This window comes from Podarcis liolepis (genome assembly GCF_965112155.1).
Source record: "Podarcis liolepis genome assembly, chromosome: 8".
Lineage (NCBI taxonomy): Eukaryota > Metazoa > Chordata > Lepidosauria > Squamata > Lacertidae > Podarcis > Podarcis liolepis.
The window spans coordinates 74,780,745-74,801,263 of NC_139560.1; the positions used below are offsets into that span (position 1 = coordinate 74,780,745).

Consider the following 20,519-nt stretch of genomic DNA (forward strand, 5'->3'; position numbering starts at 1 on the left):
GGGATAGGACAGAGCTTGCTAATACAAATTTAATAAATAATAATACTGAAGTGCCTTCAGCGGTTGTCTCCTGTCCTGTAGCTAAGCAAGCATGCTACTGAATCATACTCTTATTAACTGGAAATTAAATAGGAACAATATGTGATATTGGTTGCAAGGATTCGGAGAGCTCACAGGCAGGAGTAACCAGAACCACATGGTGAAATGGACTAGATGCAAAGGATATGGAGGGGTTTTAATTATGAGTCAAGGTCAATTGTGATCATCAAGGTGTGGTTGTTAGGGCAGTGCTATTGTCTTATAATGGGTAGATCTAGCTGTGTCTTCTACAGGTTCACATCTAAAGTGTACTGATGGGAGTAGACATCAACTTGAGGTTCCTAGAGCCAAGGATCAAGATTACACCTTGGCCCTAGGAATACAGATTGGGTGCTAAATATTTGGTTCTGTCTGGGTGGGTGTTTGCCTGGGATGAGAGGAGGAAAAAAAGAGGCTGAGGTAGGGAAAGAAACATGAGTTGTGTAGTGGGCTGTTAAGCAGCCTTGAGATGCTGCAAGAATATCCTGTTACTTGAGGGAACTGATACTTCTTTAAAGGCTATCATTAACTCTCTAGGTGACTGCTGTTCTTCTTCCCTCACTTTCCTGATCAATGTACGTTACAAATATCTCCATTCTTTTCCCTTTATGAGTGAAATAACACTCTAAAAGGCTGTCCATAAGTGCCCTATGAGTCGGAGAAGTGCAAAGTAATATAATAACTGTACATTGTTGTTAATATAACCCTAAATAGGCAAGTCACACCAAAAAAGCACTGTTATCTTTCTAAGCATTTCCTTTTTCCTTCTTTTTCTTTGTTAGAGTTTTGAAGTGTTTATTGGAAGATTCGTTTCACAGGACAACCACTCTCTCCCCACCCCAAATCTCTGGTTTTAGGGGAGTAGAGCGCTTCCCCCAACCAATCTTCCTTCCACCTCCCCATGTGCTCTTAGCAGAACTGGAATGGAATATTGGACCTTTCAGCACGAAATCTTGTCAAGCTCAGTATTCTGGACCTTAGACTCTCTGCCCAACACTTTAGAAAAGGGGGGAGGGGAGAGGAGAAAGAGAAAACCACCACCACAAGGCTAAACAAGTGTCTGTGCTTGTGTGAAAGTGTGTGTGAGATAGTTAATATTGTGTGTTATTTGAAAATAACCTCACCTGGATTTCAGTGTATATACTGTTAACACTGGAATGAGAATATGATTTGATCTTTCTCAGATTTTTGCATGCTGATTCTTGAAATCAGGGAACAAATGTTTCTTTATATTTGAGTACATTTAGGCACCATTTTGAATCAGGATGATGAACCGAATCTTTTAAAACCACTGATTTCAAAGCTGGACTGATTTGTGTGTGTGTGTGTTTTGTTCCTACGAATTCCTGAACAGTGCTGGGTGGGAGTCAGCAAATACAAAATGATAACCTGTTCCACAGATTTCATGGAGAAGGATTCTAGTGTAACCATTTCCCTGACAAGCTTGCTTTCCATGTGTCGAAAAGTGTCTTCTCTCCAAAGGGACAGCATTCCACACCATGAACCCCTCTTGTGGTGGGCACCTTATCTTCAGTTTGTGATAACTAAGCTATACTAATCCTGTGATGAATGGTGTTGTAGACTTGGATAAATAATTGCAAAGATGGCTTGAAGTAGCGTAAGGTAAAGGACACCTGGACTGTTAAGTCCAGTCAAAGGCACTCACCAAGGGAGCCGGCATTTGTCCAAAGACCGTTTTCCAGGTCATGTGGTCAGCATGTCTAAACCGCTACTGGCACACAGAGGACTGTGACGAGTGCCAGAGCACACAGAAACACTGTTTACCTTCTTGCCGCAGCAGTACCTATTTATCTACTTGCACTGGCATGCTTTCGAATTGCTAGGTTGGCAGGAGCTGGGACAGAGCAGTGGGAGCTCACCCCGTCACGGGGATTTGAACTGCCAAGCTTCTGATCAGCAAGCCCAAGAGGTTCAGTGGTTTAGACCACATACGCAATGATAGTGTCATTGTTCAGCGTTGAACTTGCTTCCTAGATTGTTGTTGCTCTTCCAAGACTTTGAATTACAGTCTCCACAGGTGGGAAGAACAACCTGTGTGGAAGTCTGGTCTACACCTGCCTGTTTTCATAAATGGTGAGCTCTTCAGTATCATTGGTGTTGATGTCTAAACAATGTCTAAACAATGCACTTCTAAACACTCATACTGGTACATTGCAGACAACCCAGTGACCATCGAATTCAGCAGTCTTCATAACTATTAACAAGATGCCCCATATTTCTCTCCTGCACCGTCAAGCTAGGAAGCAAGCCCAGTACTGAATGCTGGAGCCATCACCAAACACACAACTTTGTCAGTTGCAGAGGGCTCATTTTAAAAAGGATAGCCAGCCGCATTCACAGCACGACCAGTACATTAGCAGAGATTGTTTGCCTTTTAAATAAAATGTATTACTGAGCATTTGTCAACACACTAGTATTACTGCATGATGCTTAACAGACCACAATTAGCACAAATATTTATACACCGTTAACCTTTGAGTGGATTTGTATTATCAGTTCCTTTAGGATTCCACATGCTTCTCTGATTTCCCCAGACTATAGAAATGTTACTCCCTCTCAGAAGCACCTATTTCTCTAGCTCCTACCAACCAGTTCCACACACTAGCTTTATGTTTTTAAAATACCTATAATACACCATTTGGTCCCGGGGCAAGGTTCATACAGAATCTATAGAACAAATTTAAGCATACAGCATAAGAACTTCAACTAAAATCATTTTTTGAAACTATAGTGACCCATTACGTAGAAAACAAGGATTTTAATCTTGCTTTTCAGCCAGAAAGGCTTCCAAAACAACTTACGTCAGATCCTTTTTTTAAGAGAAAAGCTACTGCTTGCTTGGAGGCCTGCACCACACTTAAAGGAAAAAGGGATGAGAAGGGAAGAAGAAAAGAAATCTGTCCGCCAAATCCTGCAATTTAAGTTACACAATAGTTCTTACAATGGTCAGCTGGAATAGAAGCAATTCAGGGAGAGAAGGAGCTGATCGCTCTGCAGAGCTGATAGGGTAGCTTCTTATCTATCCCTCTGCTGTGGCGTGATGGAATGGGTTGTGGCCAGTTGATATTTGAAGGAGACAAGGATCGTCCAAAAACAGCTGGTCTCTCCACTGAGCAGATGAATAGCCCTGCTTCCCTTCTCTTCCTTGGCTGCAACCAGGTGGAATGGATGCTGCCAGGTCAATTTTAAATGAACCGCTATAGATGGATGCCAAATGACCAAATCCCTTCGGGGAACGAAAGAGAGAAAGGTAGCTCTTTCACTTGCTGGAATAACCATATAATTTGAAGGAGAAGACGAAGACGAAGACGAAGACGAAGACGAAGACGAAGAAGAAGAAGAAGAAGAAGAAGAAGAAGAAGAGCAGCTACTGCCACAGTGTATATTATTAAAAATGCACCACTTGTAATTTATTTTGGAATGTATTGAAAAATGGACATTTGGATTTTGTTCCCAGCTGCCAAAATAATGCATGCTCTCGAGAAAGCTATCTAGCCTGAAAATGTCTAGCTTAGACATAGGTGTGCCAGTGTGCTTTTCCTAATTGACAGCCGGGTCAGAGGTTGGCACAACGCTGGAACAGTTAATGCATCTGTGGGCTCTTTATTTGTGTTGTTTTAGGATACAATCTGACACTTTGATTCATTTGGACCATGACTGGGGGATATCATGATCTTCATAAAAACCAATGAGTCTTGCTCCACAGGACGATTTGGATGCTAATTATTCTCATTAATTTGTAATGAGTGTTTATTCTATTCATCGTGGAGCTTATTATATTTTAATGAGCGTTGCAACTGCCCTGCGGTGAAAAACTCCCCAACGTCTCTGTATATGTGCATAAGTGGGTGGCATTTAAAATTACGGGGATTTATCCAAAGGGTGACTTGTGCGAATAAGGCTGATGTCTTCAAAAGTATTTGCGCTCACAGTTACTTCTATTATTATTTTTTTAATGTCATTTTAAAGCAATGTATTCCAAACTTTGTTTATTTGCAGTTGGGTGCAAAACAACAACCACAACAACCCCTTTAAGTCTGTTTACGAATGGCAGAAACATGCAAGTTGAAGATAGCCTGAGGGCTTCATTAATTTGAGATTTCATTGTGATCATGATAGGTGCACCCAAGTGTTTGTAGACTATTTGCATCATTATTTTCCTCTCCACATATGTAAGAATGTCCTCTTCTGGAATACAGTATAAGTTTCCTCATTGCTCAGGTTACCAGGCTTTAGGTAGTAAGAAGCTAAATGGGCACAAAATTATGCATAAAATCCTCAGCATATACCGGCACTTTCTTCTGAGTAGCCCGGTTTAGCTATCATGGCCAAACCATTGCTGATTGGTAACCTGGGGGTTTGAGCACTTTTCTCTCCATACAGAATTCCTCCCTCCTTTTCCCATTTTGTTAAAGCCTCGGTTTGCCAGCTTCTCCAAGTTGGTTAAACGATAGTTATTGCTACTGACAAGGAACCCCTCCTAATCCACTTTATTCTGTGGATTAAATTTAAAATTGTTTGCTTGATTCACATGGCACAGCAAGTTATGGTTTGAGCATATCAGGAAAGGGAGGAGGGTGAATACTTTGTGCTCGTGATGGTCTGAACTCCACCTGCCAGAGGTGCAGAGTGCATGTGTGAATGTGTCAGAGAGATGGCAGGAGAGAGGAGGGCAATGTGGGAGAACAGCCTTTATTTGATATGTTTTGGAGCCATTTTATACATAACACTTCCTGTTCAAATGCTGCAATGTTGATATTTTTTAGGGGGGGGGGGGAATAGCTGCATATTGTTTCTTGCGAATTTCCCCACCCTTTAATTTTATTAAAATTCCTCTGCCCTACAACACTTCTCTATGCTGAGGTTTTTTTATTATTGAAACACTTATATTTCTCCTTCTTTTATTATGAATTAGTGATAAAGAAGAGGCTTTGGAATATGGTCAATAGGAAATGTCCTCAATTTAAAAGCTCCCTACATTGGCAATTTTTGCTGATCTGGAAAATTCAGTAGGTCTCATAATTAGCAAGGCTGATTAAGTACATCATGCAGAAATTGCAAATTAAGCCTATCCTTCACATTGAATATGAAATACAGTTACACAGATTTATTTTATGCCGTAATGTGAAATGAATAACATCTATATGCAGCTCTTAAAAACTTCAGCTTCATCCAGGATGAACAACAATCATCAAGGGGGGGAAATACAGTGACATCTAGAGACCACTGAGTGAAATCAACAATAATATTTTGGTATAATTGAATTGTGTGTGTCCCAAAATGACATGAAAAAAGTACTCAAGCTGCTAAGCTAAACATTTACATCACTCAGTGGTTCATTGAAGTTTACCACAGTGTCTCCCACTGATCTTCACTGCAATAAAATATTCTTTTGCGTGTGCCAACATAGCAGCAAAAGAGTGATTATATCATATTCAGAACTCTAAAAATATATTGAAATTTGTAATAGGACATTCCCTACGCGGATCCAAAGTGGAATTACTTAAATAAATTGAATTTATTTATTTATTTATGTATGTCATCTAAAAAATAATAATAGTATCAAGGTATTAGAAGAATCCTCCTCTTCTTTTTTCTTAGGTTTTTATGTGACAAATGAATGACTGGCAGAAGTGTGGATTGTACCTGTAGGATATTTATTTATTGAATTTGTATCCCTCCCTTCTTCCTGAAGGAGCACAGGACTGCAAACAGTTCCACGTTGTTGTTATTATTATTATTTAAAAAAATCTAAATCCATTAAAACATTATTTTAAAAAGAAAACATTTCAATTAGAGAAAAGCATCTAAAGACAGTCCTTCTATCCTGTAATCTTGAGGTTGTCAGGAACAGTATTCTGCAGCTGCCAGATGCCTGGGTAAACAGGGATGTTTTCAAATTACTCCTGAAATTGAATAATAAAGAAGACAGGCACATCTCACTAGGGGTGGCATTCCACAACCGGGGAACTACCACCAAAACGGCACTGTCACAGGTCAGCGGCAACTGGGTAGCCCTTGGTGTTGGTGCCACAAACAACGTCTATAAACCTGCTTATCTACCTGTCAAGCAGCTTTCAATATAGTCTTTTCTAGGGGGTGGGGAAAATAGGGCACCATGTGCCATCTATTTCATGTTTTTATGTTGCCAGTGTGGCACCCACAGATGCACATGTGCCCACAGAGGGTTTCTGTGGCGCCCACAAGCGCTCTTCTAGAGCGGTAGTCACGTAATCTGGGTAACCGGGTTCGCGTCTCCGCTCCTCCACATGCAGCTGCTGGGTGACCTTGGGCCAGTCACACTTCTTTGAAGTCTCTCAGCCCCACTCACCTCACAGAGTGTTTGTTGTGGGGCAGGAAGGGAAAGGAGAATGTTAGCCGCTTTGAGACTCCTGAAGGGGAGTGAAAGGCGGGATATCAAATCCAAACTCTTCTTCTTCTTCTTCTTCTTCTCTCTGCTTCCCTTGTTGAAATCAGACATGAAATAAGCATTCTGTTGTATGAAATTGCATAGGTTGCTGCAGTGTGTGTTTGGTGCCCACAACCATTTCTCCAGAGTGCAAATGTGCCTGCAGACCTAACAAAGTTGAAGACGCTTCTGAAAACTCTGTTTTCCCCGGGCATTCCTTGATCATTGATCATGGGTTGGTGTGTTTAATAGTGGCTGGTGCATTGGGTCATTGGAGGACGGAAAATAGCATTCTTTTATTTTAATGTGCTGTTTTTCTTATTCATTGTATGGTTTGATCCTTTGGTAACACCGCTTTGAATTTATAAAATATGCCACTTAATGTTTTGTGACTCTCCAGTTTTTGAGGGCATTTGTAGAGAGGAGAAGATAGGGGAATTCTGTTGCGCAAGCAGAATGGGTACAGCCCTGAGTTTTAAAAATAAATAAAAAAATAAATAAATTCATGTAGCAGCAGTTTTGGGAGATCCCCAGCCGCGCTGGGGCTAAATAACCCAGGCCACTCCACCCAAGCCAGCCGATTGGCTGACCAGGGGATGACGCGGCTGGGGATTCCCTCAATCGTGTGGAGGCTGAGGGCCAGTCCCCGCGCACATGAAGGGGGTGTGAAGCCCGCAACTCCACCTCCTCTCAAGCTTGGAAGTGGCTTTCCAGAACAACTGTTTGACCTGCAGTTTGTGCTTTCTTAGGCCTTCTCTTCTTCCTAGTGAAAGGATTTAAAGTTCCTTTGACTTCCATTCCACCACCCCAGCTGCTGATTAGTTACACGGGTAGAATTGGCCAATCAAGAATCATGCAGTGTATGAGATCATGTGATGCACACAAGCTAGCAGTTGGATTTTACCACATCAGGAATGGGAAACTGATGTCCTTCCCTGTGTTGGAGGACTCCATCTCCCATCAGTCCCAGCCAGCATGGCCAATGGTTATCAACGATGGGAGCTGTAGTCTAGCATCATATGGAAGTCTACATGTTCTCCACCCTTAAGCTATGGAGTGATGTCATTGAGGTGATGTAATGAAAACCGAAAAATTACAGCAGTGTTAATGATTGGACTCGTCTTTTCACAAGCTGTGCCAAAATAATTCCCCCCCCCCCCAATTTTTGATACTGCTGAATATGTTTGTGAAAAACAGGACAATAAGCTAAGCTCTCACTTTATGGACAATGTTGGTTCTTCATTTCAAATGGTAATTGGTTCCTTGAAGGTTTAATGCCATTCAGCTTGAGATGTCTCAAAAATAATGTTATCGGGTGATTCCCAAAGGCTGCATGAGTCTGGTATCCTAATGTTTATTCAGTCTGATATTCTCCAGTTTGTCATTTTTTCCAGCCTGGAAGGCCACGTAACTCTAATTGCCTACAGGCATGAGAGATTAGTTTCTTTCTTAGAAGCAAAATTAATAGGTATTTTGAAGTGCCTCCATTTTGTTTTAAAGCTTCCCTTGAAAGCACAGTGTGATGAGTTAGAGATTTCTTTTCAGGCACCTACCAATATATATCCCTTATTCTTTATTTTAAAGTGATATCTCTTTTTGCTGGGGTTGCTAAATCTGAGAGCAAATCATTTAGCTCTTTTATGTGAGGGAGCTCAGGCAAGCTGCAGCATTATTTTGGCTTTTGAAGGCCCCTTTACACAAAGTATTCCTTAGCGTCTTTTATGTCCCACTTACTAAAATCTTAGGATGAAAAACTAAGTGGATAGCATACAAGTTTTCTCCTAAAATAGGAATGTTTTCAGAATGCTGCTTTTTTCCGCTCCGCTGCTCTTAGGTCTGAGAGAAAACGGACTCCCCAAATTCTCTCTTTTCCAGTCCAGGAGTATTCGGTTCCTCCAGGGGAGGAATGTCCCTATTTTCCAGGGACAGTCCCAGATTTACAGAAGCTGTCCCAGTTTCTGATTTCATTGGAGGATCTCCCACCTTTCCTTAGGACATCCTTATTGGAGGGTATGGTAGGACGTCCCTATTTTCATCAGAGAAATGTTGGCGTTATGTGAGCCTTGAACCAAGGAGATAAGTAACTATACAATCTTTAGAAGACATCTAAAGGCAGCATTCTATAGGGAAGGGTTTTTTTTTTTAAAAAAAAACTGTTTGTTGTGTTTATATATATGTTCCAAGCTCACCAGAGTGGCTGGGGCAGCTGTTAGATGGGGGTGAGGGTTGTAAAGGTAAAGGGGACCCCTGACCATTAGGTCCAGTCGTGGCCGACTCTGGGGTTGCGGTGCTCATCTCGCTTAACTGGCCGAGGGAGCCGGCGTACAGCTTCCGGGTCATGTGGCCAGCATGACTAAGCCGCTTCTGGCGAACCAGAGCAGCACACGGAAATGTTGTTTACCTTCCCGCTGGAGCGGTACCTATTTATCTACTTGCACTTTGACATGCTTTCAAACTGCTAGGTTGGCAGGAGCAGGGACCGAGCACCTCGTCGCAGGGATTCAAACCGACAACCTTTTGATCTGCAAGTCCTAGGCTTTGTGGTTTAACCCACAGTGCCACCCGCTTCCGGGGTTTGTGTATAGAATTAATAAAATTATTATTATGGAATAGGACATCCATATTTTCATCAGAGATATGTTGGAGGGTAGGCTCTCCCCCAAAGAGGATAAAATAACCCTCAATACACTCAGCATGGTTCCTATCAGGGGCATTCCTAGGTGGGGGCAGTGGGGAGGGGGTGTGACCAGGTGCCATTCCAAAGGGGGGTGACAAAATGCTGACCCCCGATCGGTGGCACCCCCCCCGGGCCATGCTCTGCTTGCCACACACACCCAGGACCTGTGCCACTCCCCCCGGGACACACGCCACGCCCCCTGGCTCCTATGCTGCCACAGGGAACAGGAAGCAGGGCTGGATAATCATAGTCTATTGGTATTCTGCCACTGGCCACAGCCAGAGTGGCTTTGGGGAGCTTCCAGCAGGGAAGCAAGGAACGCGTTCCCCCAATCTTCAAAGGTACTGTCTCTGGGCATGTCAGTTTCCCGCAATATTGCTCTGGGCTACTCCCTCCTTCCCTCTTTCTGAGGCTTATCTTTATACCTCTAAGGAGATATTTTAAAGCAGTTCACAACCCACATTAAAACATCAAATAAAGCATCACAAAATAAAACATTACAGAAGAAGATTGAATATAAAATATACCTCCAAAGCAACACAATTAACAGAAAAATGCAATACTCTCTTAAAGGTTTTTTTTTTTTTTAAGGCATTATGGGGGAGGTCAAGTATAAAATACAGTGGTACCTTAGTTTACAAACTTAATCTATTCCTGAAGTCCGTTCTTAAACCGAATCCGTTCTTAAACCAAGGCACACTTTCCCTAATGAGGCCTTCCACTGTTCGGATTCCGTCAGTAGACCGAGGTAAAGTTCGCAAACCAGAACACTACTTCCAGTTTTGTGGAATTTGTAAACCGAATCATTCATAAACAGGACTGTTTGTAAACTGAGGTACCACTGTATACATTTAACACAGCAAGATTATCAAAAAAGTAGTACCGTAAATATTTCAAAATAAAGCATTGCTAAAGGAGGTAAAATAGCCATTCCAATCTTGTTTTAAAATTGCTCTGAATTCTTCCACAAACTAAATTAGTAATGTCTTCATAGAAAACCTTGCCATTCATGCATTACTGAATAAGTGTGTGTGTGTGTGTGTGTGTGTGAAGGCAGCTTCTTCCTCCTTTGACTTCTCCACCACCAAATTAAAAATAATTCAGGCTGTTAGTAAAAAGGTTTATAATAAAAGTTGATTGACAGAGGAAAAGAAGGTATTCTTTATAACACATTTTCAATTGCTTGCTTGCAAGACATTTTGTGCAACTGCAGAAAATAATATGCATTTGCTGCCTGATGATGTCCTTGGAAGCACTGGTGTGATCTAGAGTTTCACGCATGCATGGAACTCCCATTGCTGGTTGTTGCAGACGGGGGTTGCAGGGTATATTTATGTGCCATTACTAATAATTGAAGGACGCTGTGCACACTCCTTGGGGCCATAACATTAGTGGATCATGGCCACTATGCTGAAGGAATGAAATGGGCACCAAAATTTAGGGATACCCAACTATAAATGCTGAAAAACCATTGCAGATGTGAAAATGGCTATTGTGGCCTTCTGCTTCATCAACGGCTTCCAACCCCATGGAGATGTTCCCTTAACTTCTGAGCCCCTCTAGATGCTTTCACTTGATACTGCCTGAGTTTGAATGTTCAGGCCTCCCTGTGATAATCAGCATGTGTAGCAATTTTGACTCATACAGATGTATTTATACTGTAATGAGGTTTAATTAAATGGTGAAAAACGCCACTGGCTGCATCCAGGCAGATTTCTAAGTCTCTGTTGGTGACCCAGTTACTTTGACACATTGTCTTGGTATATTTAATCAGTGTCCAAACTCAAGATCATTGTATGAGTGGGTCGTGTGTGCACACACACTCACACAGGGGTAAGCTTTCCTATTTACCTGATGAACTGCAGACTGAGTCATTGGGGTCTAAGAAAGCAGTGGCAACATTGGTGGGGCGTTTTCATTCAAGGAGGACTGAGAGAATAAGGAAGACAAATGAATATATGTGAAACTTCTTGGAGGTGCTCTGAAATCCTCCCTCCCTTCCCCTCCCTGTCAGTAGCCATTTTATTTTCTTAGAGGTCAGAATAATTCAGCATATTATATCCTGCTTGGTTAAGTAAGAATTCACCTATCTCAAATATGCATGTATGCACTCCCTATCAGAGTAATTATGTCAAGGACACAGAGCTAATTATTTGACAGCACTTGTGAGGAGTTCCTGGGCATGTACTCTTTATCTGCAGCAGTGTTGACTACTGTATAGTGTTGTGCTCATAAAACCTTATCAGAGGAGCTTGGAGTACTTTTGACATGCAAGAACAAGCCCCGAAGCCACACTTGTGTTGGATTACACTTTAGAAGCCTATTAGTTATTGTGGGTGTTGCTATCTTTTTTTCCTGTTTAGGAATTTAAATATTTCTCTCCGTGTGTCATTTATAACTCTGAAAGATCCTCTACACAACACTGATAGCTCAGTATATTTACAAAATTTCTGGTTCATCATGATCTATATTATAATCTGGCAATATGCTGTTCATTGGCATGCACTTGTTTTCCATTTGCAAGGTAAACTAGAGCTATTTTTGTTGTCAGAGTAATTTAACATATGCATTACTTAATCTCTGAATTTTGAGAGTTCTATAGAAACCTGCTCCTAATTCAAATGAAAAACAGGCAGACTAGACCTGCAGCCTAGACCAGTGTTTCCCAACCTTTTTTGGGCAAAGGCACACTTGTTTCATGAAAAAAATCTCGAGGCACACCACCATTACAGCCCCGTGACGTCAGCGCGCAGCGTCACGCCGGGAGGGACATGAATTGCTAGCAAATTACATAATCACCTCCTTGAGGGCTGGCTCATCTTCTCCAAAGGCAGAACCCCATTAATTAACAGCACAGACTCACACCATAGCCAAGACGAGGGGGGAAAACCTCAGTCATGCACAGTCATGCACATGTGGGGGCTAAATGAGGACGAAGACCGGGCAGAGAGCAGGGTTCAAATCACCCCACCTGGCCAGGACAATCCCTGGGTGCTCCCTTGGGCCACTCACCTGACCCACCTCGCAGGGCTGTTGTTGCAAGGATAACACGGGGAGAACCACGCGCGCCCCCGGGAGCTCCTTGGAGGAGAAAGCGGGCGATGAATGCAATGCACGAAATATATGAGAGGCGACCAGGTTTTGCAGGTGAGGGGCCCCCGCCAGCCTCCGCTTCCAACACCCGGCGCAACGACGCCGAAGTTTCCCCCCGGGCTCGGCTCGGGGAGCAGCGCTGCTCCCCCCCGGCTCCCCTTCGCCCTCCCGGCTCTCTCTGCCGCCCACTGGGGACCCTCCTCACCTGCCAAGTCCGGAGCGCCGGTGGAAGTTGCATGCATGCATGCAGGGCGCCGCGTTGCCATTGCATTGCACTGCACTCCATGCAACGCCTGCACGCATGCATTGCCTTGCACGCCCGCCAAGGGGTCTCCCCGCGGTCCGATGCGTCCCCTCCGGCGCGGATGCAGCATTGCAAAAATAAAAAACCCCCGACGCGGCCCTACCTGGGGGGCAGCCTCCGCCTCCGCCGCTCCGCCTCCGCGGGGATCCCCGGGCTCCATCCTGCCGCCCGATCTCCGCGGGGGAGCAGGCAGGCTGCGCAGGGTCTGCGCGGAAGAGCCCCTGCCCGCCCGGCCGCCGCCGCTGCGCTCATTCCATGGCCGGGAGAAGAGCGCTTCAAACAAAACGCCCGGCCCGCCAGGCCACGCTGGGAAACGTAGTTCACGCACCCCGCGCGGGCGCGGAGCCCAAGGGCGAGGGGACTATGGATCCCGGCAGCCCCTGCGCCGGGGACGGAGGGGGAGAGGCCTGGTGCAGGGATGGAGGGACGGGTGGGCGAGCGAGTGAGTGAGTGGCAGCCGCCAAGCCTTGGCCGAGAGCCAGGAAGGGCCTCCCCGGAGGAGGAGGAGGAGGAGGGAGGCGCAGAGCGGGAGGGAGGGAGGGAACCCCAGGGGTCATCTAGTGACGGCGCCCCAATCGAAAATTTGACTTTAAAAAAAAAAATCTTTCGAATTTTTTAATTTTCCCCGCGGCACACCAGGCAACATCTCGCGGCACACTAGTGTGCCGCGGAACAGTGGTTGGGAAACACTGGCCTAGACTTTGACTTGACAGTGGCTCTTGAGGATCTGACAGAGATCATTCATATCATCTTCAACCTGGTTTTATTTTAACTAGTGATGCCATATATTGAACTGCAGAAAATTTGCATGCACTGCCATCAAGCTGTAGCCCCTTTCTTCCCAGCTTTCCATATGGAAGTGAACTCTCCTAAGTTTTTATATTCTTTCTCTGTTTCCTTCCCCTTAACCTTTTTTCTTTTTTAACAACGCAGCAGCTGCTGCTGTTCTAAAACAGCATTTTACTGAATTTTATTTTATTTTTTTGTTTCCAGGGAGAATAATACATACTGTCGTTTCCTTGCAACTGAGAGATGTATTTTTTGGTCACTGAAAAATTGGATATGTTGACTGTCATCTCGATGACTTGAGGTCTTCAACAAATTTCACTTGACCCTTCTGGGCAAAGGCCAATCAACTACCACCTGGCTGAGCAGGGACTCGGAAGATTGTGGTAAGTTGTGGATCTTGTTAAAATGGAATGGCTCAATTATGTTTGTGGATCTCGTCTAAATGGTAAGTGTGGGAGAACGAATCAAAATGAATCTTAAGCCACTTTTATGCAAGTGTTTTGGTGCAATATAAATGTATGTGGCGCCATCTATGAACATGATGCTGTATAGGTTTCTCCTGTAGGAGAGCCAATGTGGTATAGTGGTTAAGAGTGGTAGACTCGTAATCTGGTGAACCGGGTTCCCTTCCCCGCTCCTCCACATTCAGCTGCTGGGTGACCTTGGGCTAGTCACACTTCTCTGAAGTCTCTCAGCCTCACACACCTCACAGAGTGTTTGTTGTGGGATAGGAAGGGAAAGGCGATTGTTAGCTGCTTTGAGACTCCTCCTCCTCCTCCTCCTCCTCTTCTTCTTCTCCAAGGGCTCACACTTTAAAAATGATGCACAGTATTGCACTATGCTGACCTGGCATATTGGTGAATGGTGCATTAGTAGAAATGGAACTAAATCTTCTGACATTGATCATCAGAATGATTCTGTGGGTGCAGTCCTGTAAGCAAGAGTAATGCCAGGCATGGATGTCAATCTGGTAGAAAAACATCCATGTGTATTATAATTATTCTTAATTAAATTACTCAGTGTTTGATAACTGATAGATGAACATTTGAAGCAACTGCACAGAAAATTATTGCCTTTGAGGTGACAGCGGGTGATTTGTAAATGGTATCTGTGGTGCTAGATCTATAATGGCTCAGCCAGGCGTACATTTGATATTCTACTTGTCAAGTGATGAATGTGTGACTGTGTTGACTAGGCTTTTTTGTTCCAGAATACTGGATGCCAAGGTCACCAAGACTCCATTAAGCAGACCATGTGCATTCTGTAGCCAAGGAGTTGCCAGCCTGGAAGTAGCAGGCACCATGGCACCTGCAGTGACATTCTTTCTTTTTTTTAGAGTATGTTTCTAGCCCTCCTAGAAAGAAAGTTATGAAGCAAGATGTGCAGGCACCCTTCTAAATGATTTCTGCAAAAAGAGCAAGCTTGGCTGGCCCCCTTCAGCATTTTTAGTCAAGTGGTGATTGAGTGAGTTGTTTGGACACCAGGCAATGGCAAGCCTCAGGACCCCAGGCAGAAATTCAACAGGTTCAACCTTTTCCCATATAGAAATACATTTGTGGGGAAAACTTCACCATTGTACTCTCTCTCCTATTTTGTGTTACGCCATCATCCCCATGGCAGACATGTTGTGGCTGGTGGCGCACTCTAAAAAGGTTCATGATACCTGCTGTAGCATTTAGGAAGTTTAGGATTTCGTGTGGTTTAGGTGTGACTTTTGGATGTAAATCCTGGCCTTGGGCTTGCCGATCAAAAGGTTGGCGGTTCAAATCCCCGCGATGGAGTGAGCTCCCATTGCTCCTGCCAACCTAGCTCCTGTCAACCTAGCAGTTTGAAAGCACACCAGTGCAAGTAGATAAATAGGTACCGCTGAGGCAGGAAGGTAAATGATGTTTCCGTGCTCTGCTCTGGTGTTGGTGTTCCATTGCGCCAGAAGAGGCTTAGTCATGCTGGCCACATGACCCGGAAAAACTGTCTGCGGAGCAGACAAACGCCGGCTCCCTTGGCCTGTAAAGCGAGATGAGCGCTGCAACCCCAGAGTCATTCACGACTGGACTTAACTGTCAGAGGTCCCTTTACCTTTACCTGGTTGTTAGAATACTAGTCCTCAAAGCATTTAACTTTTTCACCCCAGTCAAACAATGCTTAAAACTGCTGCCCACAGGCCGTTGGCAGTTTTCAAACATCCTTGAGACTGCAGTGAAAATAATTGAGGAAAATTCTTAATAACCAAACATACACTGGCAAACCAACCAATTCTTTAGATTAAATTTTAAGTAAAACCTGCCTTGCTGTTCCAGCTGCAGCGGAAGCTCCAAAGAAACCCCTGGCTGTTTCGACAATTATTTCCCATGTGGGCTTATAGCTTTATTGAATTGCAGCCACAAAGGACAAATACACTTGACTTTTTTATACATATAATTCAGAAGCTCTTCAAGTACCTTCTCATGTGGTGGCCTTAAGGTAGGAATAATGCAATAGTTGGCAAAGAACAAGAGAGCTGCAATAATTGCCACAAACACACACATATGGCAGGGCTTAAGCTGGTGAAGCTAATGCTGTTTTTCATTGTTTTCATTGTAATTATATGCATATATATATATAGAGAGAGAGAGAGAGAGAGAGAGGGCATGTCCTATTAACGTTTAATGCTTTTTAAAGGACTGTTTCTAGCTTTTCTTACTTTATTTGTAAGCTGTCTTGAGTCCTTGTCAGGGCAGAGGTGGTTTTAGGGTAGCTTGACCAGTTTGGCTGCACTGGGTGCTGTGCTGCAGGGGGCACCACAACAATTTTGTAGAATGGGATGCGAGAGGTGGAGGCAATTTTAGCATTGCACAAGGTGCCACTAAAATTTGAAAACCCGAAGTCTGCCACTGGTCAGGGGGAAAGGCAGGATATAAATAAACTAATAATAATTATAATAAGGCCTGTATACTAGTTACTTAGACTCATGGAATTGTAGAGTTGGAAAGGACCCTGTGCATTATCTAGTCCAACCCCTTGCAATGAAAGAATCTCAACTAAAGCATCCCTGACAGAGGTCCGTCCAACCACTGCATAAAAACTTCCAAGGAAGGCTAGTCCACCATCTCCTGAGGCAGACTGTTCCACTGTGAAATATATTATAGTAACTGTAATAATCAAAGTGCTTGAAATCTAAGGAAACTGGGAAAAAGTCTTCTTGAGTCATCTGTAGTAAACACAATGGACTTGTTCATTGTTAACCCTGGTGGTTCCTTTGCTTATAAGAAGATGCAATAGACCAGACATGTTCAACCGGTCGACTGCAATCGACAGGTAGATCCCTGGGTGCTCATGGTAGATCGCTGTCGATCATGGGACCCTTATCGATCTTGGGATTAAAATAACAGTCAAATGAATGTTTCCGACCCCCAACCCCCGTGCCATAATGTGTTTGCGCATTTTGCGGATGTTGTTGTCGATTGTTGATACGATGATTGTCATTCCTTCCATCAAAAAGCTCAACAACTCTGGCCTGTCCTCCCCTTCCACCCACCCACCCCATGCATGTTCCCCCTCCTTCTAATGTCAATGGGTAGATCACTGCCAGTTTTTTTACACTAGCAGTAGATCTCAGTCTCTTGGGAGTTGGACGTTCCTTCAATAGACAGATGCCGCCTTGAAGTTCTTATAACATTGGCCAATGTGCCACCTCTTGTTGACATGTATGAATCCCTCCCCCACCTGAATTACATCTGGGTTAAAAATAATGAGAGTTGCTGGCTTGTTTTTATTAGTTCTAATTTAGCTAGTAACATTCTGGCACATTTGGGCAATGCCACTTTGGAATTGTAGATCCTAAGCAACCGAAAGGTACCCTTGTGTGTTGTGCATTATGATTCCAGATGCCATGGCTCCTGCAATATGGAAATGGAGGGGATGTCAGCTGATTTGACAGCATTGGCACTTGTGGGGAGGGATGCCAGTGTTACCCATGGGCTGCATCCTTCATTCCCCAAACTTTCCCATCAAATGGAATGAATCCTTATACTGTAAGTGACATAGGGCTTCCAAATAGGAATAGTGGAAACGGGAAGCTCCGTTCCTCAACCAGGCAATGGGAATACTAAGGCTAGGCAAAAATGCGGTTGTTAGGGAGACAGGACAGTGTCTCATTAAGATCAAGCAAGGGTTAAAGCTATCAATATCTAGGCAGGCGGAAGCGGCATCTAGTGACCCCACTGACCTGGATGAATGGATGCTTACTGAATTGATGCAAAAGTGGGATATCATTTGGAAATATACCTCATTATTAATTAGAAATGGATTAAGGGTTTTGGACAAAGAGCAATAAGAACAAGTGTTATTATGAGCTCTGAAAATCTGTATTATAAACCCAATATTAGTGAACTTCATCAGCGTCTCTGGTAGTGAAATGGGTATCTTTTGCATCATTTGTATTGATTTCAAGTACTGTTGAAGCTTAAAAAAACGATAGCATATAATTTACTCTGCTTGGGAATTGAAAGGAAATACACTATTTATAGCAAGGATTTAAAAGTCTTTGTGCTGGCAAATAATAGCAACTCGTTTACTGTTTAGTACGTTCCCCTGAATCTCACACATGACCTTTGCAGTAATTAGTAATATAATTAGTTTAGCACTTGGAATGACGGGCTAATACGACATCATGTTCCTTCATAAAAATGTGCTGAGCAAATATTGATGGAGAGATAAAGGAAATAAAAGTCGGCTGCTTGACCTTTTTCCCTCCAGACTATAAAATTTCAGATGGCACATTTGGTGAGACATACTAGGAAGAATATGCAGCAAAAGCAGGGTAGTGCTTAACAGAGATATGTTAGAAATGATATGGAACTTGTAATCTGCTGTGTGATCAACTGTAGAAATATCAGAGGAGAATACAGTTACTACACAAATCTATGCATGTCTAATGTTTGAGAGTAAGCTCCACTGAACTTGTGGGACTTATTTCTGAGATGATTTATGAAATTAATAATTCCGCAAATATTTTAAATATTATCTGCAAAACAGTGTTTTGATTCTACAAGCTATTTCACAGTTAAGCCAGTTGCACATGTGAACCTCAGCAATGATTCAGTTCTGTATTCATAAACCTTGTTTTTGAATGAGAAACAGGATATAGTTATGTCCAATAATGATTCAGATCTGCATAAATTTATTTCCTTGTCCGTGCTTTTAAATAGAGACCATCATGTACAATTAAGCCAATTGCCTGTGTAATGTGAAGAATAATTTGTAAGAACTGCACTCGTATCTCTGCTTTTGAATAGGCAACACAATGTGAAGTTTCAGGTAGTAATACATATGGGAGGCACACAAATTATTCAGAGCCATTGTAGCAGAGAAATAATATATCTGCTTCTGCAGATAAGCATCCTAAATGTGCACTGATGTTGTCCCGAAAAGTGGAAATATCAATGAAAGTAAAGGGACTGGGTTTGCACATCCCTACATTTAATGCACAGGACATGGGTGGCGCTGTGGTCTAAACCACAGAGCCTAGGGCTTGCTGATCGTAAGGTCCGCGGTTCAAATCCCTATGATGGGGTGAGCTCCTGTTGTTTGGTCTCAGCTCCTGCCCACCTAGCAGTTCGAAAGCACGTCAAGTGCAGGTAGATAAATAGGTACCGCTCCGGCGGGAAGGTAAACGGTGTTTCTGTGTGCTGCTCTGGTTTGGCAGAAGCGGCTTAGTCATGCTGGCCATATGACCCAGAAGCTGTCTGCGGACAAATGCTGGCTCCCTCAGCCTATAGACCAAGATGAGAGCGCAACTCCAGAGTCGTCCGCGACTAGATGTAGCGGTCAGTGGTACCTTTATCTTTACATTTAATGCAGCAAATTGAATGAAGACATAAGAACATCTGACCAGCCCTGCTGAATCAGACCAAAGGCCCATCTAGTGTTCTCTTCTCATGATGACAAGTCAGATGTCTACAGGAAGCTTGACAGCAGAACCTGAGTGCAACAGTGCTCTCCCTACTTGTGATTCCCAGGGAGTGGTGTAGCATGGGTTGCCAGCACCCCAGGACTGTGTAGAGGGTAGGTGGGAGGGAGGGAGGGAGGGAGGGAAATAGAGTATGCATGTGCACTCAACTGCCTAACAAAATTGCATCACCCAGAAGATCGTAGGTGCAGAGAAAAGAAAGGAAAAGTTGTTTTGTCATCAGGAGAGGTCAGTTCCTGGTTCACATAGAGAAACATCAAACTAGCCCAACCCACAGACCTTCCTCTCTCTTCTCCAATCCCAGACTGACTTCTTAACAACTCTAACTCTAACTCCTCCCCTTAGGTTCCTATTGGTTAGTCATTTAACCCTTTCCTTATGAACCCAGTATGATGTCACACACTTAGGAGGGCAAACGCCACACCATTATTACCTTAATCCTCCATGAATTTTGTTCAAATTCACGGAGGATTAAGGCAATCATGGCTACTAGCCAAAATGGCTGTTCATCTCTTCTAACGTCATTCCTGTTGGTTTCCATCACTACATCTTTTGCTAGCAAATTACATAACCTACGTCTGCACTGTGCCACAAAGTACTTCCTTTTATCTGTTTTCCAATATTTGGCTTCATTTGATGACACTGAGTCATCCAATTATGAGACTGGGGAGGGGGGGACTATTTCTCCACACCACACATAATTTTATATATCTCTATCAAGTCCCCTCTCACTTGCCTCCCCGCCATACATTGCCAAAACTAAAAAGCTCCCAAGGTTGCAACCTGTCCTCCAACAGAGTCGTTGCTCCAACACCTTGATCATTTTGGTCGCCCTTTTTTATACTTCCAGCTCTACATTTTCAGCTCCAGGCCCAAGTCAAAGTGCTGGTTTTGATCTACAAACCTTATGCAGCTCATTATCCTCATTGCAGAAAAAGGGAACAGAAAGTCCAGCAGACAGACAGCCTTTTCAAAGACTGTGGAGATTGTGGATGGGACTGATTTTCCTTCCTCTGTTCCTCGAAGATCGGGAGAAACAGCAAAGTGTGTTGTTCTGAACAGGCAGGCAATTGCATTCTAGATGTCTCTGTCCTCTGTATGTGGGGGGAACAGACTCACATGCTGTCTCAGGAATGGAGCTCTGTTTTAGACAGGTGTTGAAAAACAGGCGAGCTGTGAGTCTCTCAAACCACACTGCAAA

At 43.6% G+C, this 20,519-nt stretch overlaps 1 protein-coding gene across 3 annotated transcripts in view; it reads left to right on the forward strand.

Moving 5' to 3' along the window:
• The window catches only part of CDH18 (cadherin 18), a 632,508-nt gene that overhangs the window by 343,186 nt on the left and 268,803 nt on the right, over window positions 1–20,519 (forward strand). For all 3 annotated transcript variants that reach the window (XM_083519276.1, XM_083519278.1, XM_083519277.1), the window contains one exon: window positions 13,576–13,754. The gene's annotated coding sequence lies outside the window, so the exon portion shown is untranslated. The remainder of the gene's footprint in view (window positions 1–13,575; window positions 13,755–20,519) is intronic.